Consider the following 20024-nt stretch of genomic DNA (forward strand, 5'->3'; position numbering starts at 1 on the left):
TGAGAATCAACCAGGTGTGACTGAGCTTGAGTTTTTAAAAATATATGCAATTACAAACTACTTCTGATAATTCTGTAAAAACTAGGAATTGTTCATATGTTAGGTTTTCTTATTAGGTGTAGTCTGATGATCCCACCCCGCAACTGAGGCATGAGGCAATAGAAGAAACATTGTAAACAAAAATTAAAATTAAAAGCTCCTAGAACATTCGTACTGTTCATCACAAGTACCTACTGCCCAGATTCCATCCTGCCCAACTGGAAAACGTGCTGGGAGAGCATGTTAGGGACATTCGATCTTTTTGAAGCCATGTGTCACACTCCCTGGATGCTTTGGAGAGGGACAAGAATATCAGATGGTTCTGAAGAGCTACTGGGCAATGCAGTGATATTTCCACCCACCCTTTCGTAGTTGTTCCCATAGAGATTGCTTTCCTGAACAAGGTTATGGCTTTTGCCTCACACTCCATAAATATGGAATATTGAATGAACTGAGGTGCCAACGAGAAGAGGTAAGCCTAGCTTTTTACATTCTATTATAGGGGTGGGGAGAAGGGGGTGAAGGGAAGAGAGGGCTGTTTCTTCGCTTTAAGCAAATGATTTCAATCACCACCAATTATGATGATGTTTACTCCAGTTAGTTTACCTTTAAATGACACCTCAAGATTTGCTAAGTGCAACTGAGAAATAAGATAAATAGGCAATGGGGTATGGAAATCTTTGTTTCCCTACAAGAAAATAGAAGGAATGGGGCTAAGAGAAGGGAGGGGTGTGATAGAAGGGAGCACAGATTGGGGAAGAAGCAATCAGAATGCATGCTGTTTTGGGATGGGTAGAGGGGAGAAAATTTGGGACTCAAAATCTTGTGGACGTGAATGATGAAAACAAAAAAATAATTTATAAAAAATAAAAGAAAAAAAGATTTTCTAAGTGCTTTATATACACTAGCTCACTTGATTATCACACTTACCCTAAGGTACACAACGCAAGTATTAATGTTTCCTTTTTACAGATGAGGAAACCAAAGCTCTAAGAGGTGACTGTTCCACACTAACGTCACTGCTATAAGTCAGAGCTATTGTTAGTTACAGAGGCCATTGTTACACAGAGTAAAATTGTGAAATTTCTTCCTCTGAAGTAGCAGCACATTAAACTATCCACACAGTAAAAATAAGATAGAACAAGGATACTTACTGAATATGATATATAATTTTTCGAATAATTAATAGACTATTATTACGTATGGACAGTTTAGTGACTTGGTGGATGAAGTGCCAGACCTGGAGTCAGGAAGATTCATCTTCCCAAATTCAAATCTGATCTCAAACACTTACTAACCATGTGACCCTGGGCAAGTCACTTAACTTTCTTTGCCTCAGTTTCCTCATCTGGAAAATGAGCTGGAGAAGGAAATGGCAAACCACTCCAGTATCCTTGTCAAGAAAACCCCAACTGTGGTCACAAAAAGTCAGACACGAATGAAAAAATGACTGAGCAACAACAATTATTACATGTCTTGGACAGACCCTGCAAATTAAATACAAGCAGTACCTAGAGTTAAAGAGGAGGAAGCCAGTGGCCTGAACTGCCTATGGGAAATTGTACAATATTTTAAATTTCCCCAACTTCTCCCTGAGGCAAAAGTCTAGCACCAGTCCACCACTGGGTAGACCCAGGAGAGGACTTAGGGGAAGACATGAATCAGAGCCACCTAGGATGGTCAGGCAGGGATGGGTTGTGATTTGTGTTGATGAGGTGAGTATTAAGAGAGGACCGTAGATTCAGAGTTGGAAGGGACCCCAGTGTGGAATACTGAGGCTGAGAAAAGTTCAATAATTTTCCCAGATAGTAAACGTCTAATTCAAGATTTGAATGCAGGTTTTCCTTACTCTATTCAGTGTTCCACCTAGTTGCCGCACATCAGTGAGATCACAAAGCATCCAGAGTTACCATATAGTGATACGTAAATGCATACATCACACGTTCTGTTAGTTTTAGCTCCATGAAGGCAGGAACCATGGCAGACACACACACAATCACACATATCTAAACACATGTACATATGTACACATATATGTATACATATGTGTGCATAGCTTCCTTAGTATTTCACAAAATACTTCACATATTGTTGTTCAGTCATCTTTCAGTCATGTCTGACTTTTTGTGACCCCGTTTGAGATTTTCTTGGCAAAGATAGTGGAGTGGTTCACCATTTCCTGCTCCACCTCATTTTACAGGGTTAAGTCACTTGCCCAGGGTCATATAGCTAGTAAGATTCTGAGGTTATATTTGAACTCAGGAAGTAGTGTCTTCCTGACTTCAGGCCTGGTGCCCTATCCACTGTGCCACCTAGCTGCCATTTTAAGAACTGGCAAGTAGCTACTTTGGGAACTAACTGGAGTTTCCTCATCTACTTTTTGTCACCTTTGGTAAAAGTATTAAGAAGAAGTGGGCTGTCAATAGAAGGACCAAAGCTGAGCACTGGATAGTCCATTGACCATTGGGTTCACTGAACAAATGAGAGTTGACTACACGGTGAGATAAAATCAAGGAAATCAAGACAGATTCTGCCTATACTTCACAAGCTTACCTTTTTGGATGCAAAGCCTATATAGTTATTGGTGGGAAGCTTGGAGAGGCTGAGTGACCTACTGGCTGGTATTAGCTGAGATTTTCATAGCATTTAAAGGTTTACACAAATACATATATGTCTATCCACATCCACACACATACATACATACATACACACACATATTTTTAATTATCCCCACAGCAACACTGAGTAAGGTGATCAAAGTATTAGCATTCTTGTGTTACAAATGAGAAAACTGAGGACCAGAGAGAAGAAAAAAAGGATATTTTCCTAATGTCCCATAGTTCATAAGTACCAGAATAAAGATTTAAATTCAGCTTTTCTGACTTCAAGTTCAATATACTTCTCATCATGCTACCACAGTGTCTTTGCCTAGGCTAGGGATGGGGAACCTGTGGCCTTCTAGGTCATTGATGCGGCCTTTTGACTGAGTCCAAGTTTTACAGAACAAATCCTTTCATTAACAGGATTTGTTTTGTGAAGTTTGGATTCAGTCAAAGGGCCTCACTTGAGGACCTAGAGGGCTACATGTGGCCTCAGGTTCCACCCTGGCCTAGGCTAAGTAACTAGATTCACTAACTCAGTGGTTATTCTAATATGTTCTCAGATGATACAGAAATTGAGAGGTCTGTTATGTATAACACTGATGGATTCTAACTGCCAATTATGTTTCATCAGAAAAAAAATCTCATTTCAGCTATTGGAGATTAGGCAGAAGACAGGGAATTGTTTCTATGTGTGTTGGGAATGTAATAACAGAACATGTCTTAACCACCCACATGCAGGGAAGGGAGAATGAAACAAACCAAAGTGCAGTGAGGATTTTTCTAAAAAAAAAATTAAGATTTTCTCTCTGTTCTTTGCATTACCCATTCCATTTTTAAGACATTACTATTGTTCTAATAAGGACACAAGATGCAGGAAGAAGATGGATAAGGTGAAATATGGTCAGGAATATGTTCCTTCCTGGAAATTTGGCTGGCAGCCTAGTTGACAAATGCCTTTCCTTTATCACCACTGCTGTAGAAGAGTGTAGAAAAATGCTCATTTCTAGACTATCTTCTCATTCTGAGGATTATAGGATCATAACTCTAGAGCTTGAAGGGGCATCAGGGGCCAACCAATCCAAACCTCTCCTTTTATATGAGAGGAAACTGAGGTTAAGTGACTTGTTCAAGGTCACATAGGTTGTAGCAAAGGAAAGGGGTGAAATCTGAAGCCAGGTTCTCCAACTCCAAGTCCAAAGTCTTTTTCCTGTCTTGCATTAAGTTCTTCTTGATGATTTTGTTTTGTTTTGTTTTTTCTTGATCCACTATGTCTGTCTGACTCTGCCCTCCCCACTCCAACTGAAAATAAAAATAAAAGGTCTCTGTTCATGTTCATGCACTGACTCACTCTGGGACCCCGCCTGGGAGACAGGGAGAAGGAAGAGATTAGATATAGACTCTCTCTCTCTATATATATATATAGTTGGAAGGTTGCACCCCATGTTACCCACATGTTTTAAATTACAATCATTAATTACTGGTTCCACACATCATCACTGACGAAGGTTAATGTTGCCTTCCCCATTCTACAGAAGAAATCTGTGGAATGGAAGGGGTTAACTGATTTGCCCCAGGCCACATGGTGAGTCAAAGTCATACTCGGGATTAGAACTCAGGAGGTTCCAAGTCCCAGGCCTCCACTTAGCACACTCTCATTATGACTGTTTATAGCGTGCTTCTTTAGCAATTATAAATCTTACCATCTGCAAATAATTATATCTTATAAAAATACATACAATGCATTTTCATCACCATCTGTACCATTAGAGGTGTTCCCAGGCCCACCAGCCTGCTTTCAAATTTCCTGATTAAACTAAGTCTAAAGCTAAAAACATTTCCTCCCCCTTGAAATTATCCTGATAACAGCTGAGCTCCCCATTGGTAGTAAGAGGCAAAAGAAAGTCTCTGGGGGTTCTTTGAAGACTTATCAATATGCATTCGTTATCTGCCTTTTTATGCAACATTAGCATGCAAATCCTTTATGGTTCTTTTTTCCCCATTTACTTATAAAATTAAAGATAGATTAATATGACTATATTTGTACCAAATCCTCAGTGGGTGAAGCTTTCAAGCAGCAGTGCCTACGGACTAGAACATTAATCAAATAGGCCTTTATTTTGTCTTCCTTTCCTGAAACTTCTTTCCAGAATCTTCTTAGATGTCAGATTTATTTTTTTCCAGTCTATTCCTAAATTGAAGCAAATGCCAAGTGGAAATAATGCCTGGACACTGTAATAGTGCACTGCATGGGACCAGGCTTGCCACTGGAGACAGAACAATCTCCCTTCAAAATCACCTTCTTCTTAGGTGGGAGTTAATAAAGAGGTCCAATATGGAGCCAATGGGAGACTTCCTAGAACAAAGCCACACACTCCATTCCAGGCCCACTGACTTTTTTCCACTCATAACACACCTCATTCCTCTGTCATAAGAGGAAGGAAAATAGCCTCCTTGCCAGATACACAAGCATATGAACAGTTATGTGTACAATTAATTCAGAGCCCCTCCCTACTTTTAATTAAATCTACTTTTAACTTTAACAGCAATAAAGTCAGTGTCTTGGAAAGGCATGACAATTTACCACTCTATTGCTCTACTAAAAATTCTTCTGATTCTATGGCTATGTTGACCAGGTCCTCCCCTGACCATTACTTCCTACTCCCTTGTGCCCATAGGATCAGATCTTTAGATCTGCAAGGGACCTTGGAAGCTACCTAATCAGACCACCCAATTTTAAGGATAAGAAAATTGTGATCAAGTTCACACAGATAGTAAGGATCAGGCCCATTCCTCCAGTGTTCCAGTTTTCCTCCTCTTCACACTTTCATTGTGTCCCACCTGGTCATTGAATGGGTGCTGCCTCAGTCAAACTCAGACCTGAGAAAGATCTTAGTTTTAAACAGCCAAAGTCTCCAGGCATCCTGATCTATATCTTGCCACTGGACCCAAGTGTCTCTGGAGGAGAGAGTGAGGGTGGTGACTTTGCACAGCCCTCCCTCACTTAGACCCAATTCACTTGCAAGTCATGGCATCACCTTCCTGGTGTCATCGTCTTCTTAGAGAATGAAGGACAAACAACTACAGCAACCATTATGCCTTCTGGAACCCCTGTTCTAGTATTAACAGATCGCCCTTTAAGTTATACCTGTGCCTGTCCTATGAAATTATTTTGTATATATTTTTGCCTTTATTAATATGGGTACACAGTATTTCCTTTTTTCTCTTTTGTCCCTGTCCTCCCTCCCTCCCTCCCTCCCTCCCTCCCTCCCTCCCTCCCTCTCTCTCTCTCTCTCTCTCTCTCTCTCCCTCTCTCTCTCTCTCTCTCTCTCTCTCTCTCTCTCTCTCTTTCTCTCTCATAGAATATAAATCCTTGGGGGCATAGACCATTTTGTATGATCTTTTTAACCCTAGTACTTGACCTAGTGTCTAACACACAGTAGACACTTAACAAATATTTATTGAATTCAACTTAATTATCTTTGCCAATCATGATGATATAAGCATGATAATTATAATGGATACATATATATCTTGTCTAAAAGAGTAATATTAATGGTCTAGACTCTGCCAAACTGTCTAGCCCTTCCCTTTACTGTGATTGTAGATTTGGTATAAGAAGCTTATTGTTATTGCGGGTTACTCTAAAAATGTTCTTATATAATTAGCCAATTTCATGGATATTGGTATTTTGAAAAAGTTACCTAAATTGTCTGAATCCAAACAGGTTTTAAAGATGGCTTGTCCCCTTAACATTATGGCGGGGCAGAGGTAGAGGATGCTATGGAGATACCTTATTACATGGATCAGTTTTCTGTTTCCGAACAATGGCTGAGTTTTCAAACTAGTGATTAATTTCTGGCTGATCCCAGATCACCACAAACAACCCAAGGATCAGAGACGCTATGAACAGCTTAATCTTGCACCATTGAGTCCCTTTGTTACTTTTCTTTTTTTATGATCCCTATTTATATTTGAGTTTTATTCCCCAACTCCCTGTTCGGCCCCCCCCCCCCCCCCCCCCCCCCCCCCCGCCACACATACACACACATCTTCCTTTCTGTTGTGTTCTTTGCCTGGAGACAAGCTAAAATATCTGTCCTGATCAATGTAGGCACAAAGAGGGCACTCTCCCAACCAACAGGACCTCCTTTAATTATTCAAAGTATCTCCCGTTCTCAGATTTCCCATCCTTTCTTTCCTTGACAGTATACACTGGAATTGTGCAGTTGGCACTGGTGGTACTCCCTGAGTGGGAATCATTCAAGGCAGGAAGGAGGAGGGGAAAGATTCTAAGGAAGCAATTCTTCACGATGAGGAAAAAATAGATAAAGCCATGTTTGGAGGTATATAAATAATTCCCAAATAAGGGAGGAAAAAAACCAGCCCCCTGAAAGAAGAAAATCGGGAGAGTCATGATAGCTCCATCTGCTAGTAAACAAGAAGTTGTTTTCAGGGCCAAGGAGAACTAACAGCCTTTTGAGTTGAAGCTATTGTAAAATATCCACATGCGACTAGATTGGGCCTCATTAGCAACAACAACAAAACAACACAAAAACAAAAATAAAAAAACCTGAACTCGTAAATAATAGGAATATTTTAAGTTCTCTTTTCCTTCCTGTTTTTTCTTTTTAAAATTATGGACCTGACAAGTCTCAAAGAACATTTCCATATACCAAGAACAGAAAAATATGAATGGACATGAAACAGGGAATCTCTTTTATGTACCGATATTTTCTTTTAAATATATATTTAATATATTAAATTTAACATGATTGTACTCACACTGCCTAGCTTATACGTAACCCCTTGTGAACCTAATTTATTTTCAAAAGATGTTTTATTGGAACTCCCTAAATACTTTTATGGCAATTTTTCTTGTGCCTGAGGTAAATCACCACCTATGTGCTACTAACCCATATGTTTAGGGATTAAAAGGAAATTGTATAACAAGAAGGTGCCCCACTTCCTCCATTCCCTAAGCCCTTCCAAGTCCAAAGGACCATGCCCTACGGTACCAAAGATGAGGAAGCAACAGACTGGCAGGACTTCCATACTTGGCACTGAAGCAATCCGCCCGCAGTGTTTCCAAGCTGGCTTCAACTTGTTCAGTGTCTGTATCAGGGATCCAGGAAAGCCAGCTTCCACCCAAAAGGTCCCCACAAAGTTGGTGCAAATTTCCAAAGGGGAAGTGCAGCTGGCAGAAATGTGAGAGGAGTCCAGGCACGACAAGAAGTCTGCCCACCCCAGCCCAGATAAACACTGTAAGCCAGTACAGTAAGCTGATAGTAAGCTAATGCCGTTCAGTAAGCTGATGCCACTTCTCACAGCAAGCCGGGGACCATCTGTGGTGTGAGAGAGTATGGCACCTGTGAGAGGTTGCCAGCTAAAATTTTACCTGTGCATTTTTGAAAGATGTGCTGGTCCTCCCCCCCATCCACACCCCCAAATCTCACAGAACACCTTACTGCTCCTCCAGAGGTCAGTGCTAACACCAGCTCCTGGGTTCCACGGCCTGCTTAGAGTAGAATCCAAAAGCCAAGCTGGGACTCGAGTGGGCTCCCAAGTCCCCTGCCATGGGGCTTACCTCTTCCTGTAACAAAGATGCCATTTCTGATTTTTGCAGTTGATTTCCTTTCCCAGAACCTTAAAGGCTGCAGGGTGCAAGCAGACAGAGTAGCACTGCTCTGAGAATCCCTAGTGCCCCAAATTATGTGTCAGATCTCAAGTAGCCAGTGGTAGGGTTCTGAGGTCACCCTGATGAACTTGAGCCTCTCTCTGGGAGACCAGGGCTCCTCTGTTCTGTCAGGGTTACTTAGACTATCACAAGGAATTGAGTAAGGCTGCCCAGTCAGGCAACAGAGCAAAACAAAACAAGACAATTGACTCATGTTAGCCTGGGGAGAGAAGCTGGTACACGTCCCCTTGACGTGGCCTGGCCCCAATTCATTCCCTAATCTTAAAATCACATCAGGTCTGTCACCATTTTCTTCTCAATGGGATAGAAAGAGACTGTGTTTTCATTCCTTTGATTGGCTCCCTCAGAGAGGGCTGTGCTTGGGTTTTGTGACAGCTGTTGCTGAAAGCCTGGTGTAGTGAAGAGAGAGACTGGCCTTAGGGGCAGGAAAACCTCAATGTAAGTCCTGCTTTCCACAAAAATTGAACATGTGAACCTAGGCAAGTTATTTGGCCCTTTAGTGCCCTTAGTCAGTAAGTTGCAGAGTAAGTACAGATTTCCATTGGTAAAAGCATTTTTCTTATTCATAATTCTTTATGCTAATGAAACCATAGGTGCAAACTAAATCAACCAATTAACCAACCAAAGAAACAACCCCAACATAGATTTTAATCTTATACCTTGCCAACCACTATACGACAGTCTGGTCCTATTCAGTCTGCTTTTGCAAATTAGAATATATTCGTTCCCCCCAAAAATAGTCTCAAGAACTACTGGGGCAGAAAACACTTTTTCCCCTGGGTAAAAGTACTTCCTCTATCTTCACAGACTTCTGGACAGCAAATGTGTAGCCAAAGCAGGGTTTTTGAGTTCTAAATTATTCAGAATAACCATCTACAATGCTTGTCTTGTAGAATTGTCTTCTCTCTTGTGTTGCCTCATTTAGAAGGCGGGAAATTGTGGGCTTTGTCAAGGAATGTATCATTTGTAGCTGTTCTCCCTTACATCCCTCCCCCCAAGACACACTTCTAGAAATTCAGTCTGTTTGGAATAATTGGTAAAGGTGGCTCTGGTTGTCAGAATTCTCATATCGGTTATCTCTACCTGTTCAATTAGCTAATCATCTCACATTCGTTAAGTGCCTACTCTATGCCAGACACTCTGCTAGATGCAGGGAATACAAAGAAGTTAAATAGCCCCTGCCCTCCAGGCCCCCACTGTGTAGGGTACCATCTTTACATTCTGTCAGAATTTGAGAGGGACCTTTTCTAAGCGGCATAAACCCTGAGGTCCTGGGTATGCAGAAGGACAGAAGTAACCACTGGAAATCGTTCCATTCCTCTCCTGTGTCTGTCTCTCACCCACAGGCACTTACTGCTACCTATTCAGTGGCTATCCAGAAAATGCATGGCCATCTCATTCTCTTTTCCAAATATTTCTCAGTCTTGCACTGAATTTTGTAGGCCTGTAGAGATGACCTTACCATTGTGGCAGTCTTTTAAAAAAAAATGCAAATACCACTGACATGATGTCTTCTGCATCTTAGCATGAACGAACTTACAAGATTTTGTCTCCTTATTTTACAGAGTGGAGGTTGGATCAGGAAGAAGGTTTGGAGCCTAGACAGAGGGTAAAAAGAAAAATCCAAAAAGGGCAGGATAATGGAGAAAAACTTCCACTCATTAACAATTTTGCCGAGGGCTGATTTTGTATGTGGACTAGGTCTTAAGATGCTTCTGCTTAAGATTTGAAGTGAGACCTTTCCAGCTATCTTAATCTCTTTGCAAATCTTCACTCACTCCTCTTCCAAAGTATGCAGGTCCCCACTTAGCTTGAAAACAACTTGATCCTGTTATGATCCCTTGCTCATTCCTCCTCTTTCAAGCACAACATCTGGCTGAAGACTGGATGGAATGTCAGGATCCTGTACAGCATCCAGTACAAGGCAATGATGCTTTTGATCCAACCATGTGGCTTGGGCCAAGGAAAACAAGATTAGAACAAGCTTATATTACTGAGAGGAAAAAAACAAAAACCTCCCTGGCTCCAATTTTTTCTTCTTTTGCTTACTCATTTTGTTCTGTCTTCCACTTAGTTTTTAAAAATAAACTTTTCATTCATTCTTTAAAATAAAACTCTAAACATTGTTATCCGTTTCTAATGATGCCAAATGAAACCTCCTTTGAAACAAAGAAGTATAGTTAAACAAGAGAAACACATGAATCATATTTGCCAACGTATTTATCAGCCAATATAAATCTCATTATGTACCTATAGTCGACTACTTCTTTTCTGATACAAGGGAAGAGCCATTTAACTTTGATACTAAACCAGATATAGATTATATCTTAGAATGTAGGATTTAATACAGAAACCAATCTGAACCTAGGATAATGATATGGCTAAATATGCATCTCATTCTTACAGATTAGGTAAATATTTTCCGATTGACTAGGCTTCCCCTATGTTTCAATATCCATGCCATTCAGACAAGTGCAAAAACACATATCCCAGAAGTCCTCTCCTACATTGGTTGATTCCAGTCAAGCTCTATTTGTAATAATGGTATTTGACACAATTGTGATTTGCAATGTCACAAGAACAGGATTTTTAACTCAACCTAGGATCCAGTGAAAGAAAATGAAAGTAATAGTAGGGAAAGGTAAGGGAAACAGTGACATATTTAGTTATTTCAGTGGACCAACTGTATTTCTTTTTAGAAATGTGATTGCCTAATTCTAACAGCCAACTAAATTCATCATTAGCTCTACTTTCTTTCTAGAGATACAACAAAGTCAGAGGTGGAGAGAAGAGGCATCAATACTGTACCCCAAAGTCTTTAATGGAGTCTCTGAAGTCTCCTCTCAGGGGTCTTACCTCTCCCCCTCTAGCAGAGCTGCCATTCAGATCTTTGCAGTTGGTTTCCATTTCCAAACCAGTCATTGGTCAAGAGGAGCAGATATGCTATCACCTCTTTAAAATCTCAGATGCCCCAAACTGATTCTGTCTATCAAGCCCTCTTCCCCATAACAGGAAGTTAAGCCTGAGGTCATTCTATAGAATATAGCCACTTTGTCAATAACTGACATTTTATTTGGTATTTTAACATTTGCAAAGTACATTGCCTCCATTCACTTAATTCTTATAACAGCCTCATGAGGTAAGTATTTCAGTTATTATTATTCTTATTATACTGATGAGGAAATTGAGATGATAAGTGGTTTGCCTCAGAGTCAATAGCTAATAATTATAAAAGGCAAAATTCGATTCTTCCTGACTCCCCTCCCATATACTCTCCAATACGCCATGCTACTTCTCATAGAGACTCCTTCTATAAAGCTTTATGGTTTATGAGGGTCACCAAATTATATACTGTGTCTACACTTACCTTACTATTCTTAATTCTGTATTAATTTAATTGTCCTCATCAAGGATTTACAACACAGAAAAAAAATTCACAACAATTACCAAATTCTCAAAATATTGTTTTGAGGTCTTAAACGTTTCACATTTTGAGCCCCCTCCTGGGGTCAGCAGTTATTTATGAAATGAACAAAACATTGGTTTTGAGAGCCAACATGTTGACAGAGACACAATCTAATTTGTTGGTGATTGATGGGTATTAATAAGCACATATACAAGGGGATAGCTTTCTCAGTTTTAACTCGTAAGTCAAAAATTTCAGAAGCAACATAATGGAAAAAAAAGACTTGGAACTGGAATTTGCGGGCCCAAACACAATCTCATTTTTGCTAATTGTATGATCTTGGACAAACAACTTACCCTCTTTGGGCAACAAGTTCACTCATCCATAAAATAAAGGAAGGACTTCTTTGATCTCCATAAATTCTACAAATCTATTGAGTTATAGTCTATTCATTGCAGGCAAAATTGCTGTTGAACTTAAAAATAACTTCATTAGGATCTTAAAGCTCATTCATCTTACTAGTTAGATCTGGAAGGACCCCCCATTTTTACTGAGGAGGAAATTGAGTTACAGAGGAACTGCAACTTGCCTAGTGTCATACAGGTAGACCTTCTTCTGACTCCAAATCCAGGGTTCTTTCCACTCTCCTCTATACCTCACCAGGCTGGGACCCTTCAAAGGAAATAAGATCCCTTGACCCTTTAGTTCCACCGAATCATAGTGACACTGCTATTTGGTGCCTGTTTAACTTAGCCCAGTCTATTTTACCTTCACAATGAACAAAAGTTCCTATTACCCATACCCACTTGACTGCTTAAATATTTGTAACTTAAAATCTAGATAAAGTAACCCAAGGAAAGGGACTCTTGGTCTTTCACTGGCTACAAGGAATTTCTGCTTAGACAGTTCTTGGAGTAAAGTTGAGGGCAGAAAGAGGAAAACAAGAAAAGAGAGAAAAGTGAGAGAAAGAGAAGAGACAGGAAGGCATATGAGAAGAAAAAAAAAAACAGAAAAAAAAAGGAGAGATATGTAGAAAGGAGGGTAGAAGAGGTTATGACCAGGTGACTGACTTTGTCAGATTACTTACTGCTGAACTGCCGTCTTCGGACCCTTTCTCTCCATGGTCTGTTTCTAATCCAGTGCAATCGTGAAGGTAATACCATGGTCCCAAACAGTTTAATAACTTCTCATTGCAGGAGGGAAAAAAAAGGTTTTAAAGCAATACCAAATAATCAGGAAAGTGAGGTCCAACAGTATAAAATAAAATTATAGCTAGTCTCCCTTTTACATCCAAAGTCCTGATTAGCTTCCTTTAACCTGTAACTTGTAGAAAATGAGTGATCTCTCTTCCTCCTTGATTCTAGGCTGGTCCCAGAGGCTGCTACTGCTCTTGGATCTGCAGAGAGCCAGCCACTCTCCTCAATGCCTGCTCCATGTTTTATGCATGAAGTTGATGGGCAAGTAATTTATTCTAGAGGAGACAGATCATTGAGCTCCTGTGTCTGCCCTTGTGTTAGAAGAGCCTGCTATGAGGGCTGGAGGAGGACAAATGTGTAGTATCACAGAATCACAGAATATTAGAGCTGGAGGGATCCTTGATTCAACTCCTTTTTACAGGAGAGGAAACTGAGACCCAGGGGAGGTAAGTGACTTGCCCATCCATGTTCAGTAGTTAGTAATTGGCAGAGCCAGAAGCCAGGTATTCTGTCTCCTAGTCCAGTGTTCCTTCCACTGAACCACACTGCAAGAAGAGAGACCTGAAATGGGAATCACCCTCGATCAGGTGAGAGGGAATTGCTAGGCTTCTCCTAAGGAGTGTGCAAGAGCAGTCTGACCAGAGTTTACCACCTAGGCTGAAGTCAAAAGTGTATATGTAGAATTATATGAGCTCCTTGAGAATAGAGATTGTTTAAGTCTTTTTATCCCCTATGCCTTGTAACTGGTATTTAATAAATACTTCTTAAATGACTGATTAAATATGGAATTCAGAAATCATTATTTGTTATATAGTTATTTCAGTTGTTTCTGACTCTTTGTGTCCCTAGTTGGGGTTTTCTTGGCAAAAATACTGGAGTGGTTTGCAGCTTCCTTTTCCAGTTCATTTTCCATGTGAGGAAACTAAGGCAGAGTTAAGTGACTTGCCCAGGATCACACAGCTAATGGGAGTCTGAGACCAGATTTGAACTCCTGAAGATGGGACTCCAAACTCAATGTTCTATCCATTGCACTAATCAAACTGACCTACTTACTGTTACCTGAAGCAATTAGATTATACAGTAGATAGAGCAGTGAACCAGAGTCAGAAAGACAGACCTGAGTTCAAATCTGGCCTCAGACATTTACTAGCTGTGTGACCCTGAACAAGTCACTTAGCCCTATTTACCTCAGTTCCTCATTTATAAAATAACTGAAGAAGGAAACCACTACAGTATTTTTACCAAGAAAACTCAGATGAGGTTATGGAGAGTTGGACATGGCTGAAACAACTCAACAGCATCAAATCCTTTCCTTAATCTATCTTCCCCCTAATTCTCCTGTCCCCCTTCTCCCTTTCTTCCAATTTCCCTCTGTGTGTGAGGTGGGGTTGGGGTAACGGAGAGTGTGGATAGCTGTATTCTTCCCTCCTTCGATCACTTGAGATGAGAACGAGATTGCAGTGTCAGCTGCTCCACCACCCCCCCTTGTTTGTATAGATTTGCATATCAGATTATCTGAGATGATTTTCTGTAACCTTCCTTTCCCTCCCCTTCAGCACCCCCCTCCCCCAGTATATTCCTCTTCCACAGGGGTGCTTTTTGTGAAAGGCAATTTTGTACATTTCCTGACACATTTCCAATGTTCTTCTACTGCTACTGTACATGAACCATATGCTGTACCCACAAACTCTTCCCCCCACAGACTTTGTATTTTCCTACCACTAAATCTTTCTCAAGATGTTCCCCCCTACCTGAAATGCTCTCCTCTTTATTCTCTACCTAACTGTATTTGAGGCCTCTGAAGGTAATGAGTTACTTGTCACTGGCAGGCTTCAAATAGGAATTGAATGATTCCTTGTTGGAGGTATTGGGTAGCTTGGGGTTGGACTGGATGATCTCTAAGGTACTTTTCAACTGCGATGGTCTATGATTCTATCCACTCTTTCAAGGCCTAGTTCAAATCGTATTCCCATGAAGCCTTTCTTGAGCATCTTCCTCCATTGGGATCTCTTGTGCCTCTGAACTCTTACAGAATTTAACAGGTCACAGGATCATTGATTTAGAGATAGAAGGGGCCTCATAGGCCACTTAATCCAATCTTTTCATTTCACAGGAAGTTGGAGCCCAGAGATGTGAAGTCTGCTCATTAGTTGCTCGATGTCTTTTAGGTGCTAAGTGGCAGGGTCAAGATTTGAACTCAAGCTTTCTGACTCCAAAGCCAGTGCTCTTTTCACTGAATATGCGCAATTAGTATAGTCCACATTAGATTGCTAGTTATCTTTCTATGACTGTGTCCATTTCAATTGAAAATTCTTTAAGAACAAGAACTGTTTCATAGCTATTCACAATCTCCCACAGTCATACACCTTCCACACCTAGTCCAATTACTGTCCATGTAGATCAATTCATTGTCTCCTTCAGAGAGAGATTTGGAGCTAGAAGGGGCCTTAGAGAGCTTTTTAGCCCAACCCCATCATTTGGCAGATGAGAGAACTGAGGACAAGAGAGGTTAAGTTATATATACACACAAGTGTGTATATATAAACATACATGCACATGCATACATGAACATATGTGTGTGCAAGTATGTGCGGGTGAGGGTGTATGTATCAATTGGGTGGCACAGTGGCCTAGAATCAGGAAGATTCCTCTTCCTTAGTTCCAATCTGGCTTCAAATACTTCCTAACTCTGTGACCCTGGACAAGTGACAACCCTGTTTATCTCAGTTTCCTCATCTGTAAAATGACCTGGAAAAGAAAACGGCAAACCACTTCAGTATAAAATGCAGTTAATAGTAGTTGATTCTCAAGCCCTACTGCTCTTTTGTCCTATCCTAACCCTTGGATTTTTCATGTGTACAATCATTTCATATCAGGAGAGACTGAGGCATTTACTCAGTAGCCTGAAGGTGAGTTCGTATTATGAGTGAAGATGGACCTGAGGGTAATAGCTGGCCACTGAACTCAGCATAGGGCTGCTTCTCAGCTGCCAGAGAGCAGGAACAGTGGCTGACCTTCCTTTTTGTTTGGAGAGAGGCAGAATGGTCTAGTTGAGAGAGCTTAGGGCTACAAGTCAGATTCTTGGGCTTTTGGTCCTAACTTTGTAATGAATGAAGTATGTATGTAATGAATGTAATGAATGAAGTACCTTTGGTAAGTCATAGGATCACAGGAAAATAGACTGAGAGTTAGAAAAACATCAGAGGCTATCTGGTTTAAACCTTCTCAAGTCCAAGGGTCTTAAATGACTTGCTCAGGGTCACACAGGTTGTGAGCATTAGAACTGTAAGCCAAATCCTTTCACTCCAGAGTCAGTGCTCCTTCAAATGTCTTAACCTCTGCATGCCTTGGTTTCCTCATTTGTAAAGAGAAGTTAGTAAATACCTACCTTTCCATCCACTTAGTATTTCTGAGGATAAATAATGGGTTTTGTTTAATATTATTAAAGCATGTTGGAGGTAGGCAGAGGCTCACTAAAGTTACCCTTTGAAGCACAGTTCCTAGGTGTATACCTCGAGGAAGTCAGCAACCAAAAACGCCCAGTATTTCACAAAATATTTATAGTAGCAAAGAACTGGAGACCAAGTAGATGTTCATCACCTGGGAAATGGCCAAACAAATTGTGGTACAAGAATGTAAATGGAACATTCCTGTGCTCTTTGAAATGATGAATATGATGAATACAGAGAAGCATGGGAAAACTTACAGGAACTAATGCGAAATGAAGTAAGCCAATATATGTAATATATTATAATATGATGCAATATATAATACAATCGCAATACATGTAATATATTTCAAAACAATCAACCAAATGCTATGAATTTTGTGTGATCAAGTGTGGTCCTGAAGAGGAGATGAGAGGTTATTACATCCCACTTACTTGCCGAGGTGGGATACCTTATGTGTAGAATACTGTATGTAATATAAAAATTTTTGAATATGTTGACCAAAATAACTTAGAAGAGAAACTGACTTTGGGACAGTTTTTTAAAAAGTAGTTTAGGTTTGGTTCAAATTGTATTTCAGTGAAGTACTGTTCCTTGTTGCAACTGGAAGTAGTGACTCAGATGGACAGATCTTGAAGGAAAAAAGTAGCCTCTTCGGTTAGTCCAATAGTGTCTTCTATCTCTACCTTCCACATTCTCATTCTGCAATGTAACTTATAAATAGAAGCAGGTAGCCACCAATCAGACCAATTATAGCAGAGAGAAAAGTCAGACTGAGAGGCTGTGAGGGTATAGAAGACAGGGCAAGTCAGTGATTACCACCCTCTATTAAGCCCCTCTGTATTCTTGTACAGCCAGAACTTGGCATGGGGAACATGACACACGGGGAGCCTAGTTTCCCAATTTATATGAGCCATTCATTGCTTTTCCACAAAGCTGCACATCTCTTCAAGTCTCTGCCACATGAGTCACCCAGTATTTCTGAGGCACATGATTTACAATAACATCTGAGGGAGAACAGCAGGCCAGAGTGGGTGTAAAGTACAGTTAGGGCTCAGATGAGACAGATGAAAAGTTTGGTTTTCCTCTTTTGTGAAATTAAATACAATTATTGCCTCCAACATCATCGTTATAATCATGTATTGGGCAGGAGGGGGTAAAGATCAGGAGAAAGGTGAATTACCACATATCATTTTTTAAAAAAGCATTATTATATTAAGGTGTTTTTTTTTTGTCTTCAATACTTTTTTTAAATTTTTTTTTTTAATGTTCTACAATCACTACCATAAAATTAAGATTTTAACCCCCCCACCTACCCCCCACTACCCCCCTGCCTCCCCAAGATGGCATACAAATCTGTATAGGTTCTACATATACTTTCTTAAGGTGTTTTTTTTAATGAAAGCAGCCCATCTGGCTGCATGCAATCCCAGTGCTCATGCAAAAGAGATTATTCCTTTTCCTGACTCTTTGCTCTTGCTTTTTTCTTTTCTTTTATTCACACATGTATGTAAAAGCTTGGAAGAAGGTGTTTTACTTTTTAATTCTTGAAGGAACATTTCCATTTGTTCAAGAAATCAGGATCAGTTCTATACTTCACTGGGCTAATGCTGCTATTAAATTTTCATAGGATGTCGTGTTTTGATGGCTGACGCACGTGGAATCTGCTGGCACTCAAGTATAAAAAAGAATTTTGGAAAAGCTTAATTGTATGATCCTTCTCTCCGCCCCCCCACCCTTTTGCCTCCAGCTCATTTCTCAGCAAATGAAAGTGAAATGTCAGAATTGAGAGAAAGGGCATCAGCGTGTCTGCCATGCAAAAGGCACCTGGGAGAAAGAGACTTTCAATTACGCAGCGGAGAATAGAAACCGCTGAGCCAAGTCACGTTGGGCTCCTTTTAAACTGAATGCACTAAGAAAATTTGGGATGATTTTAAATAAAAATCTTATCAAATGCTATTGGGGAGAGGTGGGAAGGAAGAGAGAGCAGAGACAGTACTGGCTTCTTTTTTTCCTTTGCATCAACTCAGGAATGTTCTCCTTGAATTTAAATTACTAAGAGCTCAATTAAGAAGATTGGAGGGGCGGAGCCAAGATGGCGGAGTAGAAAGACGCACATACACAAAGCTCCGAGCCCACAAGACATAGAACAGCTACAAGGAAGTAACTCACGGCGAATTCTGCACCCAGAGGCCACGGAACATTGGAGCGAGGGATATTTCTGTTCCAGAGAGACCTGCAAACCTCTCGCGGGGGGTCCTTCACGCTGTGGACTGGGGGCCGGGACTGGGAGCTGAGTGCAGCCCTGCCGCGGCCTTGGCACCGAGAGGAAAAGATCCGAGCGGGCTTCAGGGACGGGATCTCCAGCGGCCACGCGGATCCCTCCACCCACAGAGGGACCTGCAAACCTCTCGCAAAAGGTCCATCGCGCTGCAGAGGCAGAGCCCAGCCCAGACCTGCTGTGGCCACGGCCGCGGCACCGAGAGAAACAGATCCGACCAGACTTCAGGGACGGGATCACCAGCGGCCGCACAAGTACCTCCACCCACAGGTGACAGGGGTCGGTGAGAGAGTCTCTTTGGTGGGTCGAGAGGGGAGTGGGGTGCCCCCATAATTCAGGCCCCCCCGGGAGGTAGAAGCTGAGAGGCGGCTGCAGACTGGGGCTCCCCAAGTGGGCGGGAGCCTGAATCCATTGTGGAAGGTCTGTGCATAAACCCCCTGAGGGAACTGAGCCTGAGAGGCAGTCCTGTCCCGAACTGAACACCTGAACTTAATCTCACACTGAATAGCAGCCCTGCCCCCGCCAAAAGCCCTAAGGCTGGAAGCAGCATTTGAATCTCAGACCCCAAATGCTGGCTGGGAGGATCAGGAGGCGAGGTGGGTGTGAGGAGAATATTCAGAGGTCAAGTCACTGGCTGGGAAAATGCCCAGAAAAGGGAAAAGAAATAAGACAATAGAAGGTTACTTTCTTGGAGAACATACATTTCCTCCCTTCGTTTCTGATGAGGAAGAACAATGCTTACGATCAGGCAAAGACACAGAAATCAAGGCTTCTGTGTCCCAGCCCACCCAATGCGCTCAGGCCATGGAAGAGCTCAAAAAGAATTTTGAAAATCAAGTTAGAGAGGTGGAGGAAAAACTGGGAAGAGAAATGAGAGAGATGAAAGAAAAGCATGAAAAGCAGATCAGCTCCCTGCTAAAGGAGACCCAAAGAAATGTTGAAGAAATTAACACCTTGAAAACTAGCCTAACTCAATTGGCAAAAGAGGTTCAAAAAGCCAATGAGGAGAAGAATGCTTTCAAAAGCAGAATTAGCCAAATGGAAAAGGAGGCTCAAAAGCTCACTGAAGAAAATAGTTCTTTCAAAATTAAAATGGCACAGATAGAGGCTAATGACTTTTTGAGAAAGCAAGATATCACAGAACAAAGAGAGAAGAATGGAAAAATGGAAGATAATGTGAAATATCTCATTGGAAAAACAACAGACCTGGAAAATAGATCCAGGAGAGACAATTTAAAAATTATGGGACTACCTGAAAGCCATGATCAAAAGAAGAGCCTAGACATCATCTTTCATGAAATTATCAAGGAAAACTGCCCTGAGATTCTAGAACCAGAGGGCAAAATAAATATTTA

The 20024-nt window shown here is 41.1% G+C and overlaps 1 protein-coding gene across 1 annotated transcript in view; it reads right to left on the minus strand.

The window, feature by feature from the left end:
- The window catches only part of RIPOR2 (RHO family interacting cell polarization regulator 2), a 262117-nt gene extending 253805 nt beyond the window's left edge, over window positions 1-8312 (minus strand). Inside the window, exon 1 of the mRNA XM_072603985.1 lies at window positions 8227-8312. The gene's annotated coding sequence lies outside the window, so the exon portion shown is untranslated. The remainder of the gene's footprint in view (window positions 1-8226) is intronic.
- Between the last annotated feature and the right edge of the window lie 11712 nt (window positions 8313-20024).

This window comes from Notamacropus eugenii, chromosome 4 (assembly GCF_028372415.1).
Source record: "Notamacropus eugenii isolate mMacEug1 chromosome 4, mMacEug1.pri_v2, whole genome shotgun sequence".
Taxonomy (NCBI): Eukaryota; Metazoa; Chordata; class Mammalia; order Diprotodontia; family Macropodidae; genus Notamacropus; species Notamacropus eugenii.